The sequence below is a fragment of the Triticum urartu genome, unplaced genomic scaffold (genome assembly GCF_056163025.1).
Source record: "Triticum urartu cultivar PI428250 unplaced genomic scaffold, HENAU_Tu73 scaffold1, whole genome shotgun sequence".
In the NCBI taxonomy this organism is placed as follows: domain Eukaryota; kingdom Viridiplantae; phylum Streptophyta; class Magnoliopsida; order Poales; family Poaceae; genus Triticum; species Triticum urartu.
Window position 1 is genome coordinate 16,510,232 of NW_028259461.1, and position 15,000 is coordinate 16,525,231.

A 15,000-nucleotide genomic window follows, 5' to 3' on the forward strand; every position below is an offset into this window, starting at 1 on the left:
AATTCTTTCTAATATTTTAGATAGAAGAAACATTTCTTCTATCTAAAATATTAGAAAGAATGTACCCTTCTATCCAAATCCAATTTGCATCGATAAAATAAATCCAAATTCCAGTAGTAGATGAATAATTGCAAATTTGTGTGTGTACGAGATTAGAATAACTTCAAAATAACTGACATAATTTTGTATTTTTCCTGATCAGAAAAATACATGAAAAAGAAAGGAGGTAGAAAAATTTTTGGATTTATGGTTAAAGAAGAAAAAGAAGAAAACAGGGGTTCTGTTGAATTTCAAGTATTCAGTTTCACCAATAAGATACGGAGACTTGCTTCACATTTGGAATTACACAAAAAAGATTTTTCATCGGAAAGAGGTCTACGAAGACTTTTGGGAAAACGTCGACGTTTGCTGGCTTATTTGGCAAAGAAAAATAGAGTACGTTATAAGAAATTAATCGGTCAGTTGAATATTCGGGAGCAGTAATTTAATCGTTCAAATTTTTTTCTTGTTTTATTATTTTTTTAGTAGTCTTATAGTAGTCTTAGATTTTTCATTTTGATGAGCCTCGCTTTGAGGAATTCATGGAATAATCCATTTTCATGGAATAATGAATTAAGGAAGAAAGGATATGAGTCTACCGCTTACAAGAAAAGATCTCATGATAGTCAATATGGGCCCTCAACACCCATCAATGCATGGTGTTCTTCGACTGATCGTTACTCTCGATGGTGAGGATGTTATTGATTGTGAACCCATATTAGGGTATTTACACAGAGGAATGGAAAAAATCGCGGAAAACCGAACTATTATACAATACTTACCTTATGTAACAAGGTGGGATTATTTAGCTACTATGTTTACAGAAGCAATAACAGTAAATGCACCAGAATTCTTGGAGAATATTCAAATACCACAAAGAGCCAGCTATATTAGGGTAATTATGTTAGAATTAAGCCGGATAGCTTCTCACTTGCTATGGCTTGGACCTTTTATGGCGGATCTCGGCGCACAGACTCCTTTTTTCTATATTTTTAGAGAGAGAGAATTAATATATGATCTATTTGAAGCTGCTACAGGTATGCGAATGATGCACAATTACTTTCGCATCGGAGGAGTAGCCGCCGATCTACCTTATGGATGGATCGATAAATGTTTAGATTTCTGTGATTATTTTTTACGCGGAGTTGTTGAATATCAACAACTTATTACACAGAATCCAATTTTTTTAGAGCAGTAGGTTTTATTAGCGGAGAAGAAGCAGTAAATTGGGGCTTATCGGGACCGATGTTACGAGCTTCTGGAATACAATGGGATCTTCGTAAAGTAGATCCTTATGAGTCTTACAACCAATTTGATTGGAAAGTCCAATGGCAAAAAGAAGGGGATTCGTTAGCTCGCTATTTAGTACGAATTGGTGAAATGAGGGAATCCATCAAAATAATTCAACAAGCTGTAGAAAAAATTCCTGGAGGACCTTATGAAAATTTAGAAGTCCGACGCTTTAAGAAAGAAAATAATTCTGAATGGAATGATTTTGAGTATAAATTTCTTGGTAAAAAACCTTCGCCCAATTTTGAATTGTCAAGACAAGAGCTTTATGTAAGAGTAGAAGCCCCAAAAGGTGAATTAGGGATTTATCTAGTAGGAGATGATAGCCTTTTCCCCTGGAGATGGAAAATCCGTCCACCCGGGTTTATTAATTTGCAAATTCTTCCTCAGCTAGTTAAAAAAATGAAATTGGCTGATATCATGACGATATTAGGTAGTATAGATATCATTATGGGGGAAGTTGATCGTTGAAATGATAATAGATAGGGTAGAGGTAGAAACTATCAATTCTTTTTCGAAATTGGAATTATTAAAAGAAGTCTATGGACTGATATCGATTCTACCCATTTTGACCCTCCTTTTGGGAATAACAATAGAGGTACTCGTAATTGTGTGGTTAGAAAGAGAAATATCTGCGTCGATACAACAACGTATTGGTCCTGAATATGCTGGCCCCCTGGGCCTGCTTCAAGCTATAGCAGATGGGACTAAGCTACTTTTTAAAGAAGATATTCTGCCATCCCGAGGAGATATTTCTTTATTTAGCATTGGACCCTCTATAGCAGTCATATCAGTTTTATTAAGTTTTTTAGTTATCCCTTTGGGATATCATTTTGTTTTAGCCGATCTTAGTATTGGTGTTTTTTTATGGATTGCCATTTCAAGTATAGCTCCTATTGGTCTTCTTATGGCAGGATATAGCTCAAATAATAAATATTCTTTTTCAGGCGGTCTACGAGCTGCTGCTCAATCCATTAGTTATGAAATACCATTAACTTTTTGTGTGCTAGCAATATCTCTACGTGTGATTCGTTAAAATAGATCTTTTTCCTATAAAATCCATTAACTATTTATATTCCTTTTCTTATTTAGTATTTGGGTTGGTAAGTTAAACTAGATAGCTATATGAGTGAAACAAAACAGCTTATAAATTTGTAGTAAAAAGAAAAAATCTCATTTCCTACGTACAAGAAAAAAGTGGAAGTAAACATAAGCAGTGTAAACTCTTTATCCCAAGGTTGATATTTTTTAATTAGTCATCATATCTTGAAGCGGCCAAGAATAAAGGATTCACGATATGGAATTCCATTACTAGAATACTCCTAGTTATTACTATAACTTAATAATCCATAAGAAGAATCCACCAAAAGTTAGTGAAGGGTTAGGAACACTAAAGTACATAAAGGATTAGTAATGGAAAATCTAAAACATTAGAGATTTTTGCCCATAAAAGGAATCATAATAAGGACTTGCAATTTGTAGAAATTATCAAGTAGTACTTTCTTCGGATTCCGATCCAGAGTATGTTCCCTTCCCATTCACTTGTTAAGGAAATGGCTATCAAGAACGAATTAACCCTTTATCCATTTTTTCTTTTTAAATACCCCCTCCCTGGGGAAAGAAGAATAGTAAAAAAGATATGGAGTGCACTAGAAAAAATTTTCATTATTTCCTTCCTCTATCCATATTCATGCAGAATTGCTCATGAACTAATACCCAACTCTTTCCATTTATTAATTGAATTCCTATAACAAGTAACAAGTGTTTTATTCCAAGATTAAGTTATTACTGAACAAAGAAAAATTTTCATTATATTATAAAGGATGAGATCAATTCGGAAGCGCTTTTTCTTATTCTAGCAGACGGAATTCCTTTGGTCTAATTTAGGACTTTCAAATCTATTTTATTTTATCTAATTCTATCTACGCCCCCGGGGCTAGGAACAAAACAGTCCTTTCCTTTTTCTGATCATAGAGAAGCCGTATGAAGCTAAGGTTTCATGTACGGTTTTGAAATAGCGGTGGGAACTGTGATGTTATCACCGACTATGATTATCTAACAGTTCAAGTACAGTTGATATAGTTGAAGCACAGTCAAAATACGGTTTTTTTGGATGGAATATTTGGCGTCAGCCTATAGGTTTTCTGGTTTTTTTAATTTCTTCTTTGGCAGAATGTGAAAGATTACCCTTTGATTTACCAGAAGCGGAGGAAGAATTAGTAGCAGGTTACCAAACTGAATATTCCGGTATCAAATATGGTTTATTTTATCTTGTTTCTTACCTAAATTTATTAGTTTCTTCTTTATTTGTAACAGTTCTCTACTTGGGCGGGTGGAATTTATCTATTCCCTATATATCCTTTTTTGATTTTTTCCAAATGAATAAAGCAGTTGGAATTTTGGAAATGACAATGGGTATATTTATTACATTAACTAAAGCTTATTTATTTCTCTTCATTTCTATCACAATAAGATGGACTTTACCGAGGATGAGAATGGATCAGTTATTAAATCTTGGATGGAAATTTCTTTTACCTATTTCCCTGGGCAATCTCTTATTAACAACCTCTTCTCAACTTGTTTCACTATAAATAAGATAATACAATAATAGTAAGAATATTTTCAACACAAAAGCTCTCTCAAACAAGAGAAAGAAACATATCTTTTTCATAGATATTTAGAATGAATATGTTCCCTATGGTAACTGGGTTCATGAGTTATGGTCAACAAACAATACGTGCTACAAGGTACATAGGTCAAAGTTTCATAACTACCTTATCCCACACAAATCGTTTACCTATAACGATTCACTACCCTTATGAAAAATCAATTACACCAGAGCGTTTCCGAGGGCGAATCCACTTTGAATTTGATAAATGTATTGCTTGTGAAGTATGTGTTCGCGTATGTCCGATAGATTTACCCGTTGTGGATTGGAGATTTGAAAAGGATATTAAAAGAAAACAATTGCTTAATTATAGTATTGATTTCGGAGTTTGTATATTTTGTGGCAATTGTGTTGAGTACTGTCCAACAAGCTGTTTATCAATGACTGAAGAATATGAACTTTCTACCTATGATCGTCATGAATTGAATTACAATCAAATTGCTTTAAGTCGGTTACCAATCTCCATAATGGGAGATTACACAATTCAAACAATTAGGAATTCGTCTGAAAGTAAAATAAACAAAGAAAAATCTTCGAATTCAAGAACGATTACTGATTACTAAACTTTGATTTTGTCTTTCTGTTATAAAAATCTAATAATTCTTTATTAAACTTTAAAATTAAACTATAAAGAAAAACGAAAAACTACTGCTTATTGGAAATTATTTCTTATTTTAAATCAGACTAGATTTTCGTGATATAATATAATTTATAACTATAAGTTTATACACAAAAAAATACCCTAATCCTTTTTTCCTTCCTTGAATCCTTTAGTTTTAGTCAGTTCATGAAAAATTTTATACTATTAATTTCTTTTTATCCATAATGGATTTACCTGGACCAATACATGAGATTCTTATGCTATTTGGGGGATTTGTTCTTCTACTAGGGGGTCTAGGAGTAGTATTACTTACCAACCCCATTTATTCTGCCTTTTCGCTGGGATTAGTTCTTGTTTGTATATCCTTATTCTATTTTTTATTAAATTCCTACTTTGTAGCTGTCGCACAACTTCTTATTTATGTGGGAGCCATAAATGTCTTGATCATATTCGCTGTAATGTTCGTAAATGGCTCAGAATGGTCTAAAGATAAGAATTATTGGACTATTGGAGATGGGTTCACTTCACTCGTTTGTATAACTATTGTTTTTTCACTAATGACTACTATCCCAGATACGTCGTGGTATGGAATTCTTTGGACTACAAGATCAAACCAAATAGTAGAACAGGGTCTCATAAATAATGTTCAACAAATTGGAATTCATTTAGCAACCGATTTTTATCTTCCGTTTGAACTCATTTCCATAATTCTTCTAGTTTCTTTAATAGGTGCAATTACTATGGCTCGGCAATAAGAAAACTTAGAAAAAGTACAAATTATAAGAATTGCAAATCTAAAATAAATAACTAAAGAATCACAATTTTGATTTAGTAAAATCCATCTACTGCCAACAAATACCTCCTTTTTTTTTTTTTTTTTTTTCTTTTGTTGTGTAATTGTTCTATTGTAATTAATTGAATCGGTTCAATTCTTGCCCTCATATTGAAATGAATCGAGATTGATAAGGAGTTAGTTAATGATGTTTGAGCATGTACTTTTTTTGAGTGTCTATTTATTTTCGATTGGTATCTATGGATTGATCACAAGCCGAAACATGGTTAGAGCTCTAATATGTCTTGAACTTATACTGAATTCAATTAATCTAAATCTCGTAACATTTTCTGATCTATTTGATAGTCGCCAATTAAAAGGAGATATTTTCGCAATTTTTGTTATAGCCCTTGCAGCTGCTGAAGCCGCTATTGGACTATCCATTCTTTCTTCCATCCATCGTAATAGGAAATCCACTCGTATCAATCAATCTAATTTATTGAATAATTAGACTTTTGAATAATTAGACATAGAATCCTCTAAACAAAGGCGCACATATTAAAATAAATAGAAATCAATACTATTTTCTTAGTATTATTTGAGAATATCCATTTTTTTTAGTAGATTATTGCATAGTATTCTTTTTCACTTAAATGAATTTTTGTATTTGTAATTCATTGATATTGCAATTTGAATATTGCAATAATTTATATTGAAAAGACGATAGCCAATTTATTGGCTAATTCGAATTCGTCTGTACAATTCGTAAAATTCTTTCTTATTTCTTATTTATTGTTGAAATCCAAAATTAAAGTCTCTTGGCTCTCTTCACGCTTTCTCACAAACAGATTAAAAAATAGATTTTTTTTTTTGAAGTTTGGATAAACCATTGCTTCGTCTGGTGTCTACAATACATATGACTCATTATAGTACTAATTTCATTTTTACCAGATCGAAAAATTTTATGTTGAAAAGAAAAATTTATAGATCCAATGTCACATTCCGTAAAAATTTACGATACATGTATAGGATGCACTCAATGTGTACGAGCTTGTCCAACAGATGTATTAGAAATGATACCCTGGGATGGATGTAAAGCCAAGCAAATTGCTTCCGCGCCGAGAACCGAAGATTGTGTGGGTTGTATGAGATGTGAATCTGCCTGCCCGACAGATTTTTTAAGTGTCCGCGTTTATTTAGGGCCTGAAACAACACGTAGCATGGCTCTATCTTATTGATACGTTACAAAAAACTTCACTCGAATCGTCTGATTCCTCTTTACCGAAGAAGCCTGTGCTCGAAATAATCGAGCACGGGCTTTTCTGGTCAAAACGTATCTTGTCTTTATCACTTTATCATGAGTTATTTTCCTTGGTTAACAATACTTGTTGTTTTGCCGATATTTGCAGGTTCATTAATTTTCTTTTTACCTCATAAGGGAAACAAAGTCGTTAGGTGGTATACTATATCTATTTGTTTATTAGAATTCCTTCTAATGACTTATGCGTTCTGTTATCATTTCCAACTGGAGGATCCCTTAATCCAATTAAAGGAGGATTATAAATGGATAGATGTCTTCGATTTCCACTGGAGATTGGGAATCGATGGACTTTCATTAGGATCTATTTTATTGACAGGATTTATCACTACTTTAGCTACTTTAGCAGCTTGGCCAATTACACGGAATTCGCGATTATTCTATTTCCTGATGCTCGCAATGTATAGTGGTCAAATAGGATTATTTTCTTCGCGAGACCTTTTACTTTTTTTTATCATGTGGGAGTTAGAATTAATTCCTGTTTACTTACTTTTATCCATGTGGGGGGGGAAGAGGCGTCTATATTCAGCTACAAAGTTTATTTTGTATACTGCAGGCGGTTCCATTTTTTTCTTAATCGGAGTTCTGGGTATGGGCTTATATGGTTCCAACGAACCAGGATTAGATTTGGAAAGATTAATTAATCAATCATACCCTGCAACCTTGGAAATACTTTTATATTTTGGCTTCCTTATTGCTTATGCTGTCAAATTGCCGATTATACCCCTACATACGTGGTTACCAGATACCCATGGGGAAGCACATTATAGTACATGTATGCTTTTAGCGGGAATATTATTAAAGATGGGAGCATATGGATTGATTCGGATCAACATGGAATTGTTACCTCATGCTCATTATCTATTTTCGCCCTGGTTAGTAATAATAGGAGCGATCCAAATAATCTATGCAGCTTCAACTTCTCTTGGTCAACGAAATTTCAAAAAAAGAATAGCTTATTCCTCTGTATCTCACATGGGTTTCATAATTATAGGAATTGGTTCCATAACCAACATTGGACTCAATGGAGCTATTTTACAAATATTATCCCATGGATTTATTGGTGCTACACTTTTTTTCTTGGCAGGAACCGCTTCTGATAGAATGCGTCTTGTTTATCTCGAAGAACTGGGGGGAATATCTATCCCAATGCCTAAAATTTTTACCATGTTTAGTAGCTTTTCAATGGCTTCTCTTGCCTTACCAGGAATGAGTGGTTTTGTCGCAGAATTAGTAGTATTTTTTGGACTAATTACTAGTCCAAAATTTCTGTTAATGCCAAAAACACTAATTACTTTTGTAATGGCAATTGGAATGATATTAACTCCTATTTATTTATTATCTATGTTACGCCAGATGTTCTATGGATACAAGCTATTTAATGTTCCAAACGCAAATTTTGTGGATTCTGGACCACGAGAACTCTTTATTTTAATCTGTATCTTTTTACCAGTAATAGGAATTGGTATTTATCCAGATTTTGTTCTCTCCCTATCCGTTGACAGGGTAGAGGCTCTCTTATCCAATTATTATCCTAAATAGGTTTGCTTTTTTTTACTCGTCTGCTCTATTAATGCAGAAATAAGTAAAAAAGTATATAATGCAGAAATAAGTAAAAAAGTATAATTAGATCTATCTCGAATTTTTGAGAACCCTTTGATAAGGCGTTCAAGGGGTTCTCAAATAAAACATAAAAGTAAAAACCTTCATTTCATGAAGGTTTTATTTTATGTAATCATTTAGGTGTTAATGTAAACGAACCATAACTATGTAAGCCTATTCCTAATAGATTTATACCAAAATAACAAATCCAAATTATAAGAAATCCTATCAAAGCTATAAGTGCAGAATTCGTACCCTTCCAATTTGGATTTGTTCTACTATGTAAATAAATTGCGAATATGGTCCAAGTAATAAATGCCCAAGTTTCCTTAGGATCCCAATTCCAATAGGATCCCCAGGCCTCATTAGCCCATACTGCTCCACAAAGAATACCTACGGTTAAAAGGGTAAATCCTAGGCTAATGACACGATAACTCCAAGAATCCAAACGCTCCGTTAATTGATATTTGTAATAATTTGGAAATGAAGGGACAGAGGTTCTTTTTAAAGCACTTCTTTTTGCATAAAAATATTTAATATCACTAAAGAAAAATGTTTTATTTAAAACATTTTTTTTCTTTTTAGAAAAGAAATGGAAATTATTTCGAAATCTAATGATTAGAATAGCGGCAGATAATAAGGATCCGCACAAAAGAGTTGCATAGCTTAATAACATCATACTGACATGCATCATTAACCACTGAGATTGTAGAGCAGGTACTAGTATCGTGGATTGATGCATTTCAGTTAAAAGACCCGATGTGGCAAAGCCTTGCGTTAAAATAGTACTTGGCGTAGTTATTGTGCTTAAATCATTTTTAGAGTTCTGTATTTTAGGAATGGTATGAAGAATATACAGGGCCCATGAAAGGAAGATCAATGACTCATATAAATTACTTAATGGAAAATGTCCCGAGGAAGCCCAACGAGAAACTAAGAATCCTGTTATAGAGAAAAAAGTAACTATCATTCCTTTTTCTGACGAATCGCGTAATCCTCCAAGTTCACGAACTAATAAGGTTATAAAATGAATCGTAATCACAATTGAAATCGTTGAGAAAGAGATATGAGTTAGTATATGTTCTAAAGTTGCAAATAGCATAAGGGGAAGGTCCCATTACAAAATTGTAAATTTCGAATTGATTTCTAATCTATTGTATTCTTTTTCAAGAATGCCGCCACTCGGATTCGAACCGAGATGCTTGAGCACTGCTTCCTAAGAGCAGCGTGTCTACCAATTTCACCATGGCGGCTAACTTCAAATAATAGGTAACTTAAAAGAATAATAGCTATTATCTTGGGAATCGTCGATATTGGGAAAGTCCATAAAATTTAGGAACATTAGAGTTTTCATTAAAATAGACTTCGTTTGGTAGTATCGTTTCCATTTTTTTTTTTTACAATAAACTCTTGCTTTGCCCAATAGAAACACAAACACTGCTTGAAAGAGTTGGAACTTCTTTTTTCTAACTTGCAATTATAGAACTAATTTTTTCTAATTAATTTCCCCTTTACATTTTGAAAATTCTTTCAATACAATGAAAAAAATCCAAAAGGGTTTCTATTTAATGATGAAATTAAAATAAAATGGATAAATAGAAAAGGCTTTTTGGATTTTTTAAAAATTTCTAGAATGAAAGTCTTTATGCTCTTATTAATAAGATTTACTAACCTTATGATTTTGGAGAAGATAGGTGGAAGTTGTAAGTCCTATTGTAAGAATACTCCACTTTTCATAATTTTCCTAATAGAATATGAGGATTCTATTAGGAAAATTATGAAAAGTTCATTGATAGGAAAAGAATACTTAGCACACAGTATACCAAACAAAACTTTTTTTTTCTTGTATATATAAGATAAGAGGGGTTTTTTGTTCTAAGAATATTGTACCGAGTAATTCGACACATAAAAGTACATTCAAAGAAGAATCCAAATTATTAAATAATTGGAATTCTTTTTTGATAAGTCAATTCATATTATTCCAAAATCTTATTATTTGTTTGTTGCCCAGAAAAACCCTTTGGTTTTGGATGCTCATTACCGCTCGAAAATGATCTTGATTTTACTAAAGAATAAGATTGTACTATGGAAAAATAAGTCTTTTTCTTCCAAATATTTTTACGAATACGCTTTTTTGACATTGAAGTACGTTTTTTTGGAACTGCCATTCAAAAAGGAAATTACTTTTTTCTAGTTGTATGTGAAAGACATCTATTGCTGCAAATCAATCCTTCTTTCTTCTTTTTATTAGTATTTATACTTAGATACTGAAAGATACTTAAATTTTGAATTATTTTTTACTTCATTTTGTCTAATGCGGATAAGACAACAAGAATTTTTTAACATTTTTTCTTTATATATTTTATACTTTTTTTTTAATAATATAGAATATATAGAAGGGTTTCTCATTTAAATCTATTTATATCTATTTATATATCAAGTATACTCCATATATAGATATATGGTATGGAAGCCTATCCCCCATATAAGATAAGACGGGGGGATAAAAAGAAGGGAAAATGAAAATAGTTAATTAAGTTCAGAATGGTATTCCATAAAGGAAAGGAATTCCAATCAAAACAAAAAATACTGAGTCTCTTAAACAAGACATTCTAAAACTTAGGTAATTTATAGTCATTAGAATTTTAGTTCTATATGAAGTAAGGACTATTCGATAATTTCTTATAAACATAGGTTTTCATTGGAATTCACTCAATCAGTTAATTATGGAACAAGAGAGCTGTTTCATCTTTGTTTTAAAGAAATATAAAAATGAATTATGAATAGAAAGTAAAATGATTCCACTTTTTTTTTTTTATTTTTATAAATATCTTTATTTAGTTAATAAAATAACTTCGTTACCTAGTTATTTTATTAACTTTTTTAATTTAACCAACTAAACCCATTCTTAATTTTTAATTATTTCAATGAGATAAATTTTGGAAAAATTAAGAATTTCAGTATTTTTTCTTATTCTTTTTATTTATTCTTTCAGAAAGAGATAAGAATTGGTTTGGTGAATCGGAAACAATTTTATAGAAAAATTGAAGTAAAAATTGAAGTAAAAATTGCAATTTCTTTTCTTATGGAACATACATATCAATATGCATGGGTAATCCCTCTTCTCCCACTTCCAGTTATTATGTCAATGGGATTTGGCCTTATTCTTATTCCGACAGCAACAAAAAATCTTCGTCGCATATGGGCTTTTCCTAGTGTTTTACTCTTAAGTATAGCTATGGTATTCTCAGTTCAACTGTCTATTCAACAAATAAATGGAAGTTCGATCTATCAATATCTATGGTCTTGGACCGTCAATAATGATTTTTCTTTAGAATTTGGATACTTGATTGACCCACTTACTTCTATTATGTTAATACTAATTACTACTGTAGGAATCCTGGTTCTTATTTATAGTGATGGTTATATGTCTCACGATGAAGGATATTTGAGATTTTTTGTTTATATAAGTTTTTTCAATACTTCCATGTTGGGATTGGTTACTAGCTCCAATTTGATACAAATTTATTTTTTTTGGGAACTCGTGGGAATGTGTTCTTATTTATTGATAGGCTTTTGGTTTACACGACCAATCGCAGCGAGTGCTTGTCAAAAAGCTTTTGTAACTAATCGTGTAGGGGATTTTGGTCTATTATTAGGAATTTTAGGTTTTTTTTGGATAACAGGTAGTTTAGAGTTTAGGGATTTGTTCAAAATAGCTAATAACTGGATTCCTAATAATGGAATTAACTCTTTACTTACTACTTTGTGTGCTTTTTTATTATTCCTTGGTGCAGTTGCGAAATCCGCACAATTCCCTCTTCACGTATGGTTACCCGATGCTATGGAAGGGCCCACTCCTATTTCGGCTCTTATACACGCAGCAACTATGGTTGCTGCGGGAATTTTTCTTCTAGCTCGACTTCTTCCTCTTTTCATATCTTTACCTTTGATAATGAGTTTTATTTCTTTAGTAGGTACAATAACACTATTCTTAGGAGCTACTTTAGCTCTTGCTCAGAGAGATATTAAAAGAAGCTTAGCCTATTCTACAATGTCTCAATTGGGTTATATGATGTTAGCTCTAGGTATAGGTTCTTATCAAGCTGCTTTATTCCATTTGATCACTCATGCTTATTCAAAAGCTTTATTGTTCTTGGGATCCGGATCCGTTATTCATTCAATGGAACCTCTTGTTGGATATTCACCAGATAAAAGTCAAAATATGGTTCTTATGGGCGGTTTAAGAAAATACATTCCAATCACAAGAACTACTTTTTTATGGGGTACACTTTCTCTTTGTGGTATTCCACCTCTTGCTTGCTTCTGGTCCAAAGATGAAATCCTTAGTAATAGTTGGTTGTATTCGCCCTTTTTTGGAATAATAGCCTCCTTTACTGCAGGATTAACTGCCTTTTATATGTTTCGGATATATTTACTTACATTTGATGGGTATTTGCGTGTTCATTTTCAAAATTACAGTAGCACTAAAGAGAGTTCCTTGTATTCAATATCCTTATGGGGAAAAAGGATACCCAAAGGAGTGAATAGGGATTTCGTTTTATCAACAACGAAGAGTGGAGTTTCTTTTTTTTCACAAAATATACCAAAAATTCAAGGTAATACAAGAAATAGGATAGGATCCTTTACTACGTCTTTTGGGGCTAAAAAAACTTTTGCCTATCCGCATGAAACGGGAAATACTATGTTATTTCCTCTTCTTATATTACTACTTTTCACTTTGTTCATTGGATTCATAGGAATCTCTTTTGATAATGGAGGAATTGGTAATGGAATAGCAGAGTTAACCATATTATCAAAGTGGTTAACTCCCTCAATAAACTTTACCCAGGAAAGTTCTAATTCTTTTGTAAATTCATATGAATTTATTACTAATGCAATTTCTTCTGTAAGTCTAGCTATCTTTGGTTTATTCATAGCATATATCTTCTATGGATCCGCTTATTCTTTTTTTCAGAATTTGGATTTAATAAACTCTTTTTACAAAGGAAATCCTAAAAAAGAATTTTTAGATCAAGTAAAAAAAAATATATACAGTTGGTCATATAATCGTGGTTATATAGATATTTTCTATACTAGGGTCTTTACCCTCGGTATAAGAGGGTTAACCGAACTCACGGAGTTTTTTGATAAGGGTGTTATTGATGGAATTACCAATGGAGTGGGTCTTGCTAGTTTTTGTATAGGAGAGGAAATTAAATATGTAGGGGGAGGTCGAATCTCGTCTTATTTATTCTTTTTTTTATGTTATGTATCTGTGTTTTTATTCTTTTTTCTTTCTTAAGTTAAGGAATTTACAACAAGTCTCTTGCAAAAATAACTATCCTATCCCCTTTCTACAATCTCTCTATATCCTTGTTACATAAGGTAAGTATTGTATAATAGTTCGGTTTTCCGCGATTTTTTCCATTCCTCTGTGTAAATACCCTAATATGGGTTCACAATCAATAACATCCTCACCATCGAGAGTAACGATCAGTCGAAGAACACCATGCATTGATGGGTGTTGAGGGCCCATATTGACTATCATGAGATCTTTTCTTGTAAGCGGTAGACTCATATCCTTTCTTCCTTAATTCATTATTCCATGAAAATGGATTATTCCATGAATTCCTCAAAGCGAGGCTCATCAAAATGAAAAATCTAAGACTACTATAAGACTACTAAAAAAATAATAAAACAAGAAAAAAATTTGAACGATTAAATTACTGCTCCCGAATATTCAACTGACCGATTAATTTCTTATAACGTACTCTATTTTTCTTTGCCAAATAAGCCAGCAAACGTCGACGTTTTCCCAAAAGTCTTCGTAGACCTCTTTCCGATGAAAAATCTTTTTTGTGTAATTCCAAATGTGAAGCAAGTCTCCGTATCTTATTGGTGAAACTGAATACTTGAAATTCAACAGAACCCCTGTTTTCTTCTTTTTCTTCTTTAACCATAAATCCAAAAATTTTTCTACCTCCTTTCTTTTTCATGTATTTTTCTGATCAGGAAAAATACAAAATTATGTCAGTTATTTTGAAGTTATTCTAATCTCGTACACACACAAATTTGCAATTATTCATCTACTACTGGAATTTGGATTTATTTTATCGATGCAAATTGGATTTGGATAGAAGGGTACATTCTTTCTAATATTTTAGATAGAAGAAATGTTTCTTCTATCTAAAATATTAGAAAGAATTTTGCTGATTTATTTATTGCTATATGCAATTTATGGAATTGATACACCATTTAATTGATATCATTTAGCAAAATGAAACACAGCATATGCATCCATCTTTTGGCTCGAGAATTTCACGGGATAGAGATATGGTATAAGAAATAGACTATTAAGTAACTCTAAATGAATTGTGGATACATCTGTATCCTTAACATACTGAAACGATTGTCATTATTCGTATCAAACCAATAGCGATTCATACAAGCTAAATCTTCTAATCAATGGTGGGCCAATAATGAATTTTTTTGCATATGTATTAAGACGCTTGGCCTGATTTCGAAATTGTCCAGAGTTTTATATGTTGTTTTCATTGCAAAATGATGGGTCTCCTTCCATAACTTTCCAATTACGAGTACGAGAATTGAAAGACATGAAAATTCTCAATTCTCTACGGCGTCTAGTAGATAGAAACAAGAAAATCAGAAGAATCTTTCTCTCTATTCACTATCATTCCGCGTCTTCG